This window comes from Octopus bimaculoides, chromosome 27 (genome assembly GCF_046866305.1).
Source record: "Octopus bimaculoides isolate indiv1 chromosome 27, ASM4686630v1, whole genome shotgun sequence".
NCBI classification, from domain to species: domain Eukaryota; kingdom Metazoa; phylum Mollusca; class Cephalopoda; order Octopoda; family Octopodidae; genus Octopus; species Octopus bimaculoides.
This window is the reverse complement of record NC_142954.1, coordinates 23,098,518-23,112,112: the sequence shown is the minus strand read 5'-3', so window position 1 is coordinate 23,112,112 and position 13,595 is coordinate 23,098,518.

The window sequence follows — 13,595 nt, the reverse complement described above, 5'->3', positions numbered from 1 at the left end:
TTTCCATTCTTATTCCCCCACCCCCACCACCGCTGTCCCCATTATCGCCGTCTCCACAGTCAACATAATCATTGTCACCATCATCACTACCACCACCATCATCATCAACATCATCGTCATCATCATCATCAGCAGCATTATCATACCATCATTATCATCATAAGGACATCAGCACCACCACCACCACCACCACCACCATCATTGCCACCGTCATCATGACATGACCACCACCACTGCCACCACCATCAACATCACCATCATCACCACCACCATCATCATCATCAACATCATCAACATCACCATCATCCTCATCATCATCATCATCATCATCATCATTACTGTCATCCTCACCAACGTCATCCTCTTCACCACCACCATATCCATCACAATCACCATCATCATCATCATTATTAACAGCATCAACAGCAACATGTCAGTGAAGAAAATACACACTTTTTTACTTTGTATTCCGTTGCATTGCTGCTGCTGCTGCTACTACTACTACGACTACTACTACTACGTCTGCTGCTGATGCTGTTGTTGTTATTGCTGTCTTGGTGTAAAGCGATGAGACGACAACACAAAATAGCAGCAGCAGCAGCAGCAGCAGTAGCAGTAGTAACAATTCATCTCATTAGCGTTCTTAGTTATGCTCGATCAGGGCCTGACTGGGACTTCAACAACAGCAACAACAACAACAACGATTACAATTACCACCACCACCACAACCATCATCGTCGTCATTGTCAGCATCGTTGTCACCACCACCACCACCACCACCACAACTTGCACTACTATCATCATCATCATCATCATCATAATTGCCACCATCATCACCATCCACAACATGCCACTACCACCACTGCCAACACCACCACCACCACCACCAACATCTCCACCACCAACATCTCCACCACCAACATCTCCACCACCAACGTTTCCACCACCACCACCATCGCCACCATGAATACTGTAATGAGGTACAAAACACTCTCTACCAAAAAAAAAGTTCTGCACCACCTCTAGGTGCAGGCGTGGCTGTGTGGTAAAAAGCTTGCTTCCCAACCACATGGTTTCAGGTTCAGTCCCACAATGTAACACAACAGGCAAGTGCCTTCTGCTCTAGCTACAGGCCAACCAAAGCTTTATGATTGGATTTGGTAGATGGAAACTGAAAGAAGCCTGTCATATATATATATATATATATATCATCATCATCATCGTTTAACAACCACCTTCCATGTTGGCACGGGTGGGATAATTTGACAGGAGCCGGCCAGGCAGAAGCCTGCACCAGACTTCTGTAACTGTTTTGGGAGAATTTTTACAGCTGGATGCCCCTCCTAACACCAACCACCCAGCAGAGTGGACTTGGTGCTTTTTACAAGGCACAAACACAAGTGAGGTCGGTTTTGGAAAGGTTTTTACAGCCGGATGCCCTTCCAAACACCAACCACTTTACAGTGTGGACTAGATGCTTTTAAGTGGCACCTGCACTATATATCCATATATATATATATATATATATATATATATATATATATATACAGGGTGTGTAAGATATTTGAGGACAGATTTATGTTTATAAAAAAACAGATATATAATAACAGGTGATAACTTTATTTATCAAAAAATGCTATGAGGATAAAAATAAACCTTTTTTTCTATAATGTTATTCGATAAAGCCACCTTCAGCTTCAACAACTGCTTCTATATGAGATCTAAATCATCTCCATGCTCGAATCAAGCGGTCCTGGTTCATTTTGGACATTACTCTGACTATGGCAGCTTTCAAAGAATCTTTGGTGTTATGGGCGTGTTCATTGACCTCTCTCACAGCAATGCTCCACGTGTAATAGTCCAATGGATTGAGATCTGGGGAATTAGGAGGCCAAATGTCAGGGGGTTATGTGATCATGAAAATTTTCTACAATGCTCTTCCATCTGTCTGGTAGACTTGCAAGGCCCCTCTTCCAAATTTCACTTGTCCGTAATGAAAAATATTCCTCCACTATTTTTCTGACCTCGTCTACAGAATTCATGTTTTTTCCATCCAAATGATTTTAAAAACAGCAGAATAAATGATAATCAGATGGGGCAATGTCCAGCAAATATGGTGGGTAGGGTATCGTTTCCCATTCAAATTGCTCCAGCTTTTGGAATGACATCTGGACCAGCATCTCTTCGGCCCCATGAAAGAGGGTTTGAGAGGCAAATATTATCCCAGTGACGAGGAAGTGAAAACTGTAGTGAAGAAGTGGCTCAAAGAACAGTCAATAGAATTTTACGGGTCAGGGATACATGCTCTGATTCGAAGGTAGAACATTGCTATTGAGAGAAACAGTGACTATGTCGAGAAGTAGGGATGTGATCCACAGAGGACCAGCTTCATTTTGATGTATGATACATGTTCCTGTGTTGGTAATTATACCTGTCCTACACAAAATGGCATCACTTTTTGACTCACCCTAGTAGTAGCTGAATTTCCCTAGAATCACTCATTACTGTCTTAGAAAGAGAAGGATACACTGAACAATCTAATCCTTCACCTTATTTTACTTGAGATCTCCATCCTCTTTGGAGCCATTGAAGACTCATCTCCCCCACAGGTGGTGGTGCCACATAAAAAGCACCCGGTATACTCTGTAAAGTGGTTGGTGTTAGGAAGGGCATCCAACTGTAGAAACCCCTAAAGCAGACAATTGGAGCCTGGTGTGTCCCACTGCATGGCACCTTGGGCAAGTGTCTTCTACTGTAGCCTTGGGTCAACCAATACCTTGTGAGTAAATCTGGTAGATGGAAACTGTGTGGAAACCTGTTGTGTGTGTGTGTATGTGTGTGTGTGTGTGCATATAAGTGTATTTCTGTGTCTGTGTTTGTCCCCACCCGACCCCACCACTTCATAACCGATATTAGTTTGTTTACGTCCCTATAACTTAGCAGTTTGGCAACAGACACCAACAGAACAAGTGCCAAAATTTTAAAAAAAAGAACAAAAAAAAGTGCTGAGGTTAAACTGTTCGACTAAAAAAAATAAAATGAAACAAAAAATTCTTCAATAATGCAATACTCCAGCATGGCCACAGATCAATGATTGAAAGAAATAAACAACAAAAGATAGCTCTCTGCTGTGAGTGGTGTTATCGGTAAAGTAGGCGCCTGGAAAACAATAGATTAATGGTTCAGTTCCCATCTGTAGACCAATTGTTGTTCTTTTTTAAAGACAGAAATCAATAACATAGAAATATATGGATTTTCCTCCTTTTCTTTTTGTTTGTTTGTTAGTGTTGTTTTCTTTTTGTTGTGTTTTTTATTTGGTTTCATTTTGAGTTGCCTTGTTTTATTTATTTTTTTGTTTTTGTTTGTTTTTGGTTTGTTTTGTTTTTTTTTATCTCCGAAGCCATCTTTACGCATACACTGACTTCACCGCATTGAATTATGCAAGATTCGACTTGCATAAAAGTCACATAAGTGGAAACAAATAGATTATGTGTGTGTGTGTGTGTGTGTGTGTGTGAGAGCACATATATATTCACATATATGTATATACATATGTATATACATACATATATATATATGTATGTATATCATATATATATCTGATACATATCCATATATATATGTATGAACAAGTATATATACCCCACACATATATGTATATGTAATTATGTATGTATCTATCAATCTATCAATTGATCTATCTATTTATCTATATCGACATCTATCTATCTATATATATATATATATTTAGGGAGAATTCATGAAAAAACAACAGACGAAGACAGGTGGTGTAAACAACAAAAGGATGTATTAGTTTAACGTTCGGGAATAGAGAAAGTCTTTAACGTTTCAAGCCTACGCTCTTCAACAGAAAGGAACACAGAAAGAAACAAGGAGAGAAAAAGGGAGAGAAAAAAAATGTGTGTAGTGGTCAGCAATCTATCAGTTGGCTTTGATCACCAAATATTGATCACCAAACTGATTGGAAAGAATGGTAATCCTGGACTCAATGTGAATGGATACTCCTTACAAGACCTCTGTGTTGGGAATGAGCTCTCTGTTATTCTTCTAGCTAAGGGATATCCATAAGCATACCTGGTATAGGAATACGTTGGGTCAGAGGTCACTAATAGATTTTGGTATTGTCTATCTCTGCTTGGATTCTGTGCCGAACATCTGTGTAAAGAGACGGGGCGGGGGCAGAACCATCAACTGGTCATCAGATAATTGTCTGCAGCCTGAGACAGCCTATTGCAGGGAGAACTCACAAAACTGGTAATTCCAGTGTGACTTTCAAAATAAAATGGAAACCCCTGATGGATTTAGGGATCAGAAACAAATAAACAGACACTACTGCATTCAAAAATCCAGGACTTTTCTGATCAAACAGAGGATGTTGAAAAGGAGTGGAAATTGATTTGCTTGGCCGTTTCTTCTTTGGCTGCAGATAAAAGCAGCCTGCTGTCACCCCAGGTGGTTAAAGAACTCCTTGGTTCAACCAGGTGGTTAAAGATGTTATGCAAGCAAAGAAGGAGGTTTATAAATCTTGGCTTTGAAGCATTTGTTCCCTTTTGTGAAGGCCAAAGGTTGCCAAATATTTTTGACCATCGACTCCCCTTTGGCCACTTCTCTTTCCACATCGGCCCCCTTTAGCCACTTCTCCTTCTGCATTGACCACCCTCCCATTTAGAATATTCTAATACCCTTCCCTACCGTTCCATATCTTAAATGCGTACATATATATATATATATATATACACATATATATTTATGTGTGTGATTCTTTGTGTCCATGTTTGTCCCCCACCACCACCACCACCTGACAACCGGTGCTGGTGTGTTTACATCCCAGTAACTTAGCGGTTAGGCAAAAAGAGACCCGACGGAATAAATACTAGGCTTACAAAACATAAGTCCTGGGATCGATTTCTTCGACTTAAAAAAAAACCTTTTAAGGTCATGCTCCAGCATGGCCGCAGTCAAACGACTGAAACAAATAAAAGAATAAAAGAATGAACATACACACACTTACACACATATATATTTATGTATATTTATTATTATTATTATTATGATTATTATTATTATTATTATTATTATTATTATTATTATTATTATTATTATTATTATTATTCATTGAAATACTTCCTTGATGTTCCTCACATTTGCCTCATTAAATTCTTATGTAAACAGCACATAAGGAAAGTCATTCACTCGTACCAGCATGTCTTCATAGTACCGCCCACTAAATATTCATCGTTATTCTATACATTTGCGTGGGTGGGTGTGCATGTGCACGTGCACGCGAGTGTATGTGTGGGTGTGTGCGTATGTGTGAGAATGCATGTGTGTGCATGTTTGTTGAAATTTACTTTGCGGCAAGATGAAGGGATGTATGGTAAATATTGGCGATCTTTCGGAGATGGTATCAATAAACTGAAAGTGTTTCATCGGCAATTTCCATAAAAAATTTTTTTTTTTTCTTTAATTTATCTTTCTCAGCTGAACAGTGAAAAACAAGGTCATGTGCACCCCCCACTCCCCACACACACAAATACATGTATACACACATATATACACCCATTGTTGTTCATATGCATGAGCGATCTTAACAATAAAGTACACACTTGAACTCCCACTCACACACACACATATATATATACACATATATCCATTATGCTTTCAAGAATCACTTAAGTTCATTTATTTTATTGTGTATGCATAAATGTATGTATTTATGTGTGTGTATGTAAGTATATACATGTATGTGTAGTGGAGGCGCAATGGCCCAGTGGTTAGGGCAGCGGACTCGCGGTTTCGATTCCCAGACCAGGCATTATGAGTGTTTCTTGAGCGAAAACACCTAAAAGCTCCACGAGGCTCCGGCAGGGGATGGTGGCGAACCCTGCTGTACTCTTTCACCACAACTTTCTCTCACTCTTACTTCCTGTTTCTGTTGTGCCTGTAATTCAAAGGGTCAGCCTTGTCACACTCTGTGTCACGCTGAATATCCCCGAGAACTACGTTGAGAACACGTGTCTGTGGAGTGCTCAGCCACTTGCACGTTAATTTCATGAGCAGGCTGTTCCGCTGATCGGATCAAGTGGAACCCTCGACGTCATAAGCGACGGAGTGCCAACAACAACAACATGTATGTGTTTATATGAATGTAAGTATATTTATGTATGTGTTTATGTGCATGTATGTATAGTTGTGTATATATGTATGTATAAGTTTGTGTGTCAGCTGAAAACAAGATAAAGAAATAAAAAAAACATTTTACTGAAATTGTGAAACAAATAATTTTTAGTTTGTTGATACCAACTCCAAAGGATAACCTAGAAATTTCTAATGAGTCAATTATCTCCATCAGTTTGTCATCTTCTGCCCAAGGTAAGATGACATCCTACCAGCATCCTCTACTGCAATCGCATCCGTAACTGAGAGACGTAAGCATCAACCAGCTTTTACTACTCTGCACTCATTCGATTGGTTGCCCACGACTTAATCCAGAGATCAATAACTGCTTTTTGTGATGGTCCACTATGGATTTATTTCACACTTACTCATCACTCATGTCTGTATTATATCATATTATATCATATCTTGCTTAAATAAATATCCAGCGTTCCTTCGGTATTGGTCAAGAGTAAGGGTTCTCAACCAGGGACCATATGAGCTCTGGGGGTCCTTATAAAACTTTTGGAGGTCCACGAATACAATATTGTAAATCGGGGGTCCACGGTAATTTTTCAGGGTCACGAGAAAACTGTGTTTCAGACCAGTAAGTTTTATGTGCTATAAATTGGTTATACTAAGGCGGCAAGCTAGCAGAAACATTAGCACAGTGGGTGAAATGCTTACGTTCTGAGTTCAAATTCCGCCAAGGTCAACTTTGCCTTTCATCCTTTCAGGGGCAGGGGTCGATAAAATAAGTAACAGTTGAAAACTGGGGTCAATGTAATCAACACTGCCTCCTCTGAAATTGCTGGCCTTGTGCCAAAATTTGAAATTAGGATTAACATCTTTCCTGTTCAGAATGGAGATAACAGGAATAATATAACAACCAATGAATGATGTGGATTTATAAATATAAACAAGTTACAGAATATCGGTATGCCTGGAAAACCGTTGATGGTTAAGAGAATGCGGATTGGTCAAAAAGGTATTCTAAGAATTCAGCTGGCTGGAGCGTTTCAAGTGGTACCAAAGTCATCAAGAACTGAACTGTTAGTTAAGCACATTCGGAATCTGATGAGCACGTTATGTATGAAAGCGCTAATTTTGTTTAAATACCATAATAAAAAAACGTGGAAACCAGACAATGTTTTAACTTCATTCAACTGACATCGGTACATATTTGCATCTACATAATTAATCGTTAATTAGTGATCTTGCTGATGAGCCACAAATCCCAAATTAGTTTATTTTGGAGATTAATGGTGAAACTCAAGTCTGGGATTAACCAATTCACTTTTTTTTGTTTGCTCTGGGGTTATAATCGGCGTGCCTCATGAATTCTTCTTTTTGCGGTTTAGGTTTTAACTGGTATTTTTAGCATGTAAGGAGTCTTGTCAAAGGTCTCCTCATTGTGTATAGAAAGATTCTATACACTTTTATATATACATAAATATATATATATATATATATATACACACACATATATACATTTATCTGTGTGTGTCTCTGTGCATGTGTCTGTGTCCTCCCCACCTTTTAACAATCTGTCAAAAAGTGAAGGAGACCCATGGCCTACAAAAAAAAGTCAATTTGTTTTGTGTGTAAAATTCTTCAAGGCTGTGCCCCAACATGGCCGCAGTCCAAATGACTGAAATATGTAAAAGAACAGCAATGAGGGATCTCTTTCCTAGGCTAATTATTTCAAACAGTTTAAGTACGATTTAGGGTCAAACACCCCTACCCTTAAAATAAACCTTATTGTTGTGAGATGAAGTGACCTCCAATGCCATAACGATGTCACAGAAATCATATAATTAACAGGATGTGTGGTTTGTCTGTTAACGAGGCTGAGGGCAGTCGACAGGCAGAAGATTACAAGTTTACACACTAATGCACCGATCCTACCCTTAATAATGTATTTTGAATGATGAAGTAGCTATTTGGATTCATTCTACTCCCTCTCTCTGTCTCTCTCTCTCCCTCTCTTTCTCTCTCTCTCTATCTCTCTCTCACTCTCTCTCTCTCTCTCTCTCTTCTCTATGTATTTATCATTTATTAGTCAATCAATCCAGAAATTAGTCTCTCAATGAATCACTTTCTCTCGTTTGTGTTTGTATATATGTGTGTGTGGTGTGTGTACATACGTATGTGTATGTTTGTGTGTGTGTGTGTGAGTGTATATATATATATATATATATATATATATATATATATATGGGAGAATTTACGAAAAAACAACAGACGAAGACAGGTGGTGTAAACAACAAATGGATGTATTAGTATATCCCTCGAGAATCGAAAAAGTTTTTAACGTTTCGAGCCTATGCTCTTCCACGGAAAGGAACACAGAAAGAAACAAGGAGAGAAAATAAAAAATGTGTGTAGTGGTTAGCGATCTATCGTGACGAATATATATATATATAGATATATATATATATATATAGATATCTATTCCTTTATTCTTTTACTTGTTTCAGTCGTTTGACTGTGGCCATGCTGGAGCACTGCCTTTAGTCGAAGAAATCGACTCTAGAAATTATTCTTTGTAAGCCTAGTACTTATTCTGTCGGTCAATTTTGCCAAACTGCTAAGTTATGGGGACGTAAACAAACCAGCATCAGTTGTCAAGCAATGGTGGGGTGGGGACAAACAGACAAATATTTACATGCATAGTAACCTCGTCGGCATCGGTACCATTTTCCTCTTTCTCCGTTCTTCCATTCTCCGAACTTTCCATCTTTCCGACGAAGGGCTACGCCCGAAACGTCATACACTCTCTCTTTCCTTTCCTGAGCGTCCAATAATACTATCCATATCACGTCCTCACTTTGTTGTTTTTTTGTTTTTTTGTTATTGTGTTTTTGAACTATATATATATATATATATATATACATGCATATATATATATAAATAGATATATATATATATATACATATATATATACATGTGTGTGTGTGTTTGTGTTAGTGTTTTCCCCCACCACCACCACCACCACCACTTTTGATAACTGATGTTAGTTTGTTTACATCCCCATATCTTAGCAGTTCGGTAAGAAACACAACAGAATGTATACCTGGCTTTAAAAAGAAAAGTGCTGGAGTCAATTTGCTCGACTAAAGCCCTCCAAGGCCATGCCCCAGCATGGCCTCAGCCTGATCACTGAAACAGTTAAACGATAAGATGTGTGTGTGTGTGTATGTGTGTGAGGGTGAGAGGGAAAGAGAGAACGGAATCTTTGGTTATAGATGCCAAACCCCAGCTTCTTGGAATATAACTTTAGCAGAGTCAATTATCCCTCCTCATCTTTCACACCTCGGGAGGAGGTTCTCTTCTTTAATGTTCTCCAGAAAGAATTTGGGCATCTACCACCGAGTCATCGTTATTATTTATTCAAGAATTTCCTTGTGTGGGGCAGCAGTCATATTACTTTGATCTGCTTTTAAATGCTTGCATCTTATCTCCAAGATGTTGTCAGCCGATTTTTTCCGTCTCAGCTTCCAAATTTCATTTTGAACATATCGTAGTGTTTTCCAGGTGGGGGGTGCTGGAACAAATAGTAGTGCTGGTGTAAGCAACCCTTAAAAGGGTTCTCTGTATGTCCTATACACACAGGGGGTTCATGCTAAATTTGATTGTTCGCATTAACTCTTTTGATACTAACCCAGCTGAAACTGCCTCTAGCTCTGAGTACAAATGTCTTGTTTTCAAAAGCTCTGAATTAAAATCTTCCACCAAACCTTAGTCACAATTTATGTTCCTAACACTAGCTTAATGATAACGAAGTTATTTTACTAAATTCTTTGTTGTATTTAAAATTAATTGAAAGACACATAGAGCATCTCAAAATAAATATGGTAATGTAAGGGTTAAAGGGAATAACAATACAATATCCCTTCCAAAAATAAAAGGATTTAAAAAATACTAAGCATCATAGGCATGACTGTGTGGTAAGGAGCTCACTTCCCAACCACATGGTTCAGGGTTCAGTCCCACTGCACGGCACCTTGGGCAGATGTCTTCTGCTATAGCCTTGGGCTGACCATAACCTCATGAGTGGATTTGGTAGTCGGAAGCTAAATGAAGCCCATTGTGTGTATATATATATATATATATATATATATATATATATATATATATATATATATATATATATATATATATATATATATGTATATGTATATGTATATATATATATATATATATATATATATACATATATATATTTATATATATATATATCTATATATATATATATATATATGTATATGTATATACATATATATGTATATATATATATGTATATATTTACGTGTGTTTGTGTCTGCATTTATTCCCCCCACACATCACTGCTTGACAACCGGTGCAGATATGTTTACGTCCCCGTAACGTAGCAGTTCAGTAAAAGAGACCACTAAGTCCTAGAGTCCATTAGTTCGACTAAAAACCCCCTTGGGGTGGTGCTCCCGCATGGCCGCAACCGAATGACTGAAACAAATAAAGGAATAGAAGAATTTTAAAAATCAGCAAATTGGAACGGCACAATGTGAAACCGAACTTCAGTGAGGCTCTGGACAGCAAATTGAGCCAACTAGACATTGGTGGGGGCAGAATTGGGGTCAGAAGAGTAGAGGTGTGGGGGGGGGGGGAGTTCAAAGTCACTTGTCAGGTTAACCTAACCCTGTTTGGATGCCCAATGGGGTGGATTGTACCAGTAAGAAGAAGCTCACTTGGCTATCTTGCGGTTTCAGGGTCAGTATCTATACTACCTTTTCTCTCTCTCTCTCTATCTATCTATCCATCTATCTGTCTCTCTGCCTGCCTGCTTGCCTCTCTCTCTCTCTCTCTCTCTCTCTCTCTATCTATCTATCTATCTATCTATCTATATCTATCTATCTATCTATCTATCTATCTATCTGTCAATCTATCTATCTATTTATCCATCCATCTTTCTATCTATCTTGATCTATCTATCTCCCAACGCGGACGACGTCACCGTCATAGCGTCTAGCCACGAGCACATCGAGCTTGTCGGCGAGACGCTGAAAGACTACGAAGCGGTGACGGGAGCGAAAATCAACCGGGATAAGTCGGTGGGTTTGCTGCTCGGCACCTGGAGAAGCAAGCCCATACCGTCCGGCAGCGCCTCAGTAGTGGGACGCTGGACGGACGGTCCGGTCAAGTTGCTCGGAGTCTGGTTCGGTCCGGACCTGCAAACGGAGAAGAACTGGGACGAGATAACGAGTAGGGTGGCCACTCTCTGCCGGCAATGGTCCGAGAGGAAGCTGTCCCTAAAAGGTCGGGCGGAGGTGGCGAACGCGTACATCGCGTCCGTCATCGAATACCGCCTGACCATTGTGCCTTGTCCCGATCGCGCCATCACCGAAATGGAGCGCATCCTCTTCCGCTTTTTGTGGAAAGGAAGCGTTCCGATGGTGAGGCGATCCGTTTGTTGCCAACACCCGCTGTTGATGATGCGCAGACATGCGCTGAGACTGCGACATCTCCGGCTCTACGTAGACGACGGTGAGCAGGTGTGGTCGCCGTTTGTGCGACGCGCTTTCCCGCAGCTCGTCTCCATGACCGAGCTGCAGTCGTGGATCAAAAAGAGGCCGAGGAATGGCGAATGGCACCGTGAGTGTCGCGTTGCTCTGCAACAACTTTGCCGTCCTGGGTCGACCTTGAGCGGCTGCATCACAACGAAGTCATTCTATAGGGGATTAGTGGAGGGCAGGTACGACGACGATCTCGGGGCGAACCTGGGCGTCGACGAGGAATACCTGACCTGCCTGTTCAGGACGACTTTCGGGCCGGGACCTATGGACAACTTCCAGAGATCCCTGGCCTGGCAGTGTTACCGAGAGGCACTACCCGTTCGGGATAAGCTCTATAGACACGGCTCGAGAAATGCGGGGCCGACCTGCCCGAGATGCGGTCAGAGCGATGAAACCGTTCTGCACGCACTCGTGCAGTGTCCAACCATTTCGGAGCTGTGGGCTTATGTCGAACGACTGCTGTCGCGTGTGGGACGAGTCGGTTTATCAACCGAGTCTATCGTCAATATCGTCACGCCTCCTTCCTTTAAACGGAAAGGAAGAGCTGTATTTATCGTACTTGTGGCTATGGCCAAAGAATGCATCTGGTGGACGCGTCTGAAAGGATTAGAGACAAACACTTTCCTCTCTGGTCAATCTCTCATCAACTTTTTCAAGTATCACTTGAAAAGGAAGGTGAGAGTAGAGAGGCAAGTGTTGTCTAGCAAATGTTTCGAAAAAAGATGGATACATGTAGCAAGAATGGCACGTATAAATGACGAAGCCACCTTGACCATGATTCTATAAAACGTTTTAAAATTTTGTAAACAGAGTTACTTACGTTTCTTGCTTAAATAAAAGAAATTTTATTTAACAAACTGTGACGCTAAAGACCGAGGTTACCGTGGTCTTTTCGTAGGTTTTTCTTTCCACGGATAACCTCCACATTTATTGGGAATTTTTTGTATTATTTCGTATTTTTTGTAAATACCCCAAACGTTTTGCGATGTTTTTTTTTTCATCGTTGTCCCCACTTTTGTTTTTTTTTCTGCTTTGTTTTCGACCCCCTCGAAAAGAAAAACTCTACATTTGTATTTTGTCCCCTCTGTGTTGAGCCCTGTGTGGCTAATAAAGAAACCTATCTATCTATCTATCTATCTATCTATCTATCTATCTATATCTATCTATCTATCTATCTATCTATCTATCTATCTATCTATATCTATCTATCTATCTATCTATCTATCTATCTATCTATTTGTTTCTCTATCTATGTATCGCCAGAGTATTTCGCCGCTTTTTCATATCCCACAGTTACATAATCTCTTTCTCTTTCAGTCTCTCTCTCTCTCTCTCTCTCTCTCTCTCTCTCTTTTTCTTTTTGTTCTAATAACTGCTGCGAGCCAAACTTACTACTATTGTATGCACATCTAGCCACCCTGGCTGCTGCTAACACTGCACACACACACACACACACACACACACACACACACACACACGCACACAAGTCATTACTTATGAGTGTACGCATTCAGACACATGCATGTGCAAACATACACACACGCTCTAAAGCACACATATAAATATACACAATCTATATACATAATACATATCATCATCATCATCATCATCGTTTAACGTCCGCTTTCCATGCTAGCATGGGTTGGACGATTTGACTGAGGACTGGTGCAACCGGATGGCTACACCAGGCTCCAAATATCTATATGTATGTATGTATGTATGTATGTACATGTTCGTGTGTGTGTGTGTGTGTGTGTGTGTGTGTGTACGTGTGTGTGTGTACGTGTGTGTGTTTACACACACGAGGGAAAAAATGACTCACGAAGCAGAAGACAATGATTTGGTTAAAAACACAAATTGTAA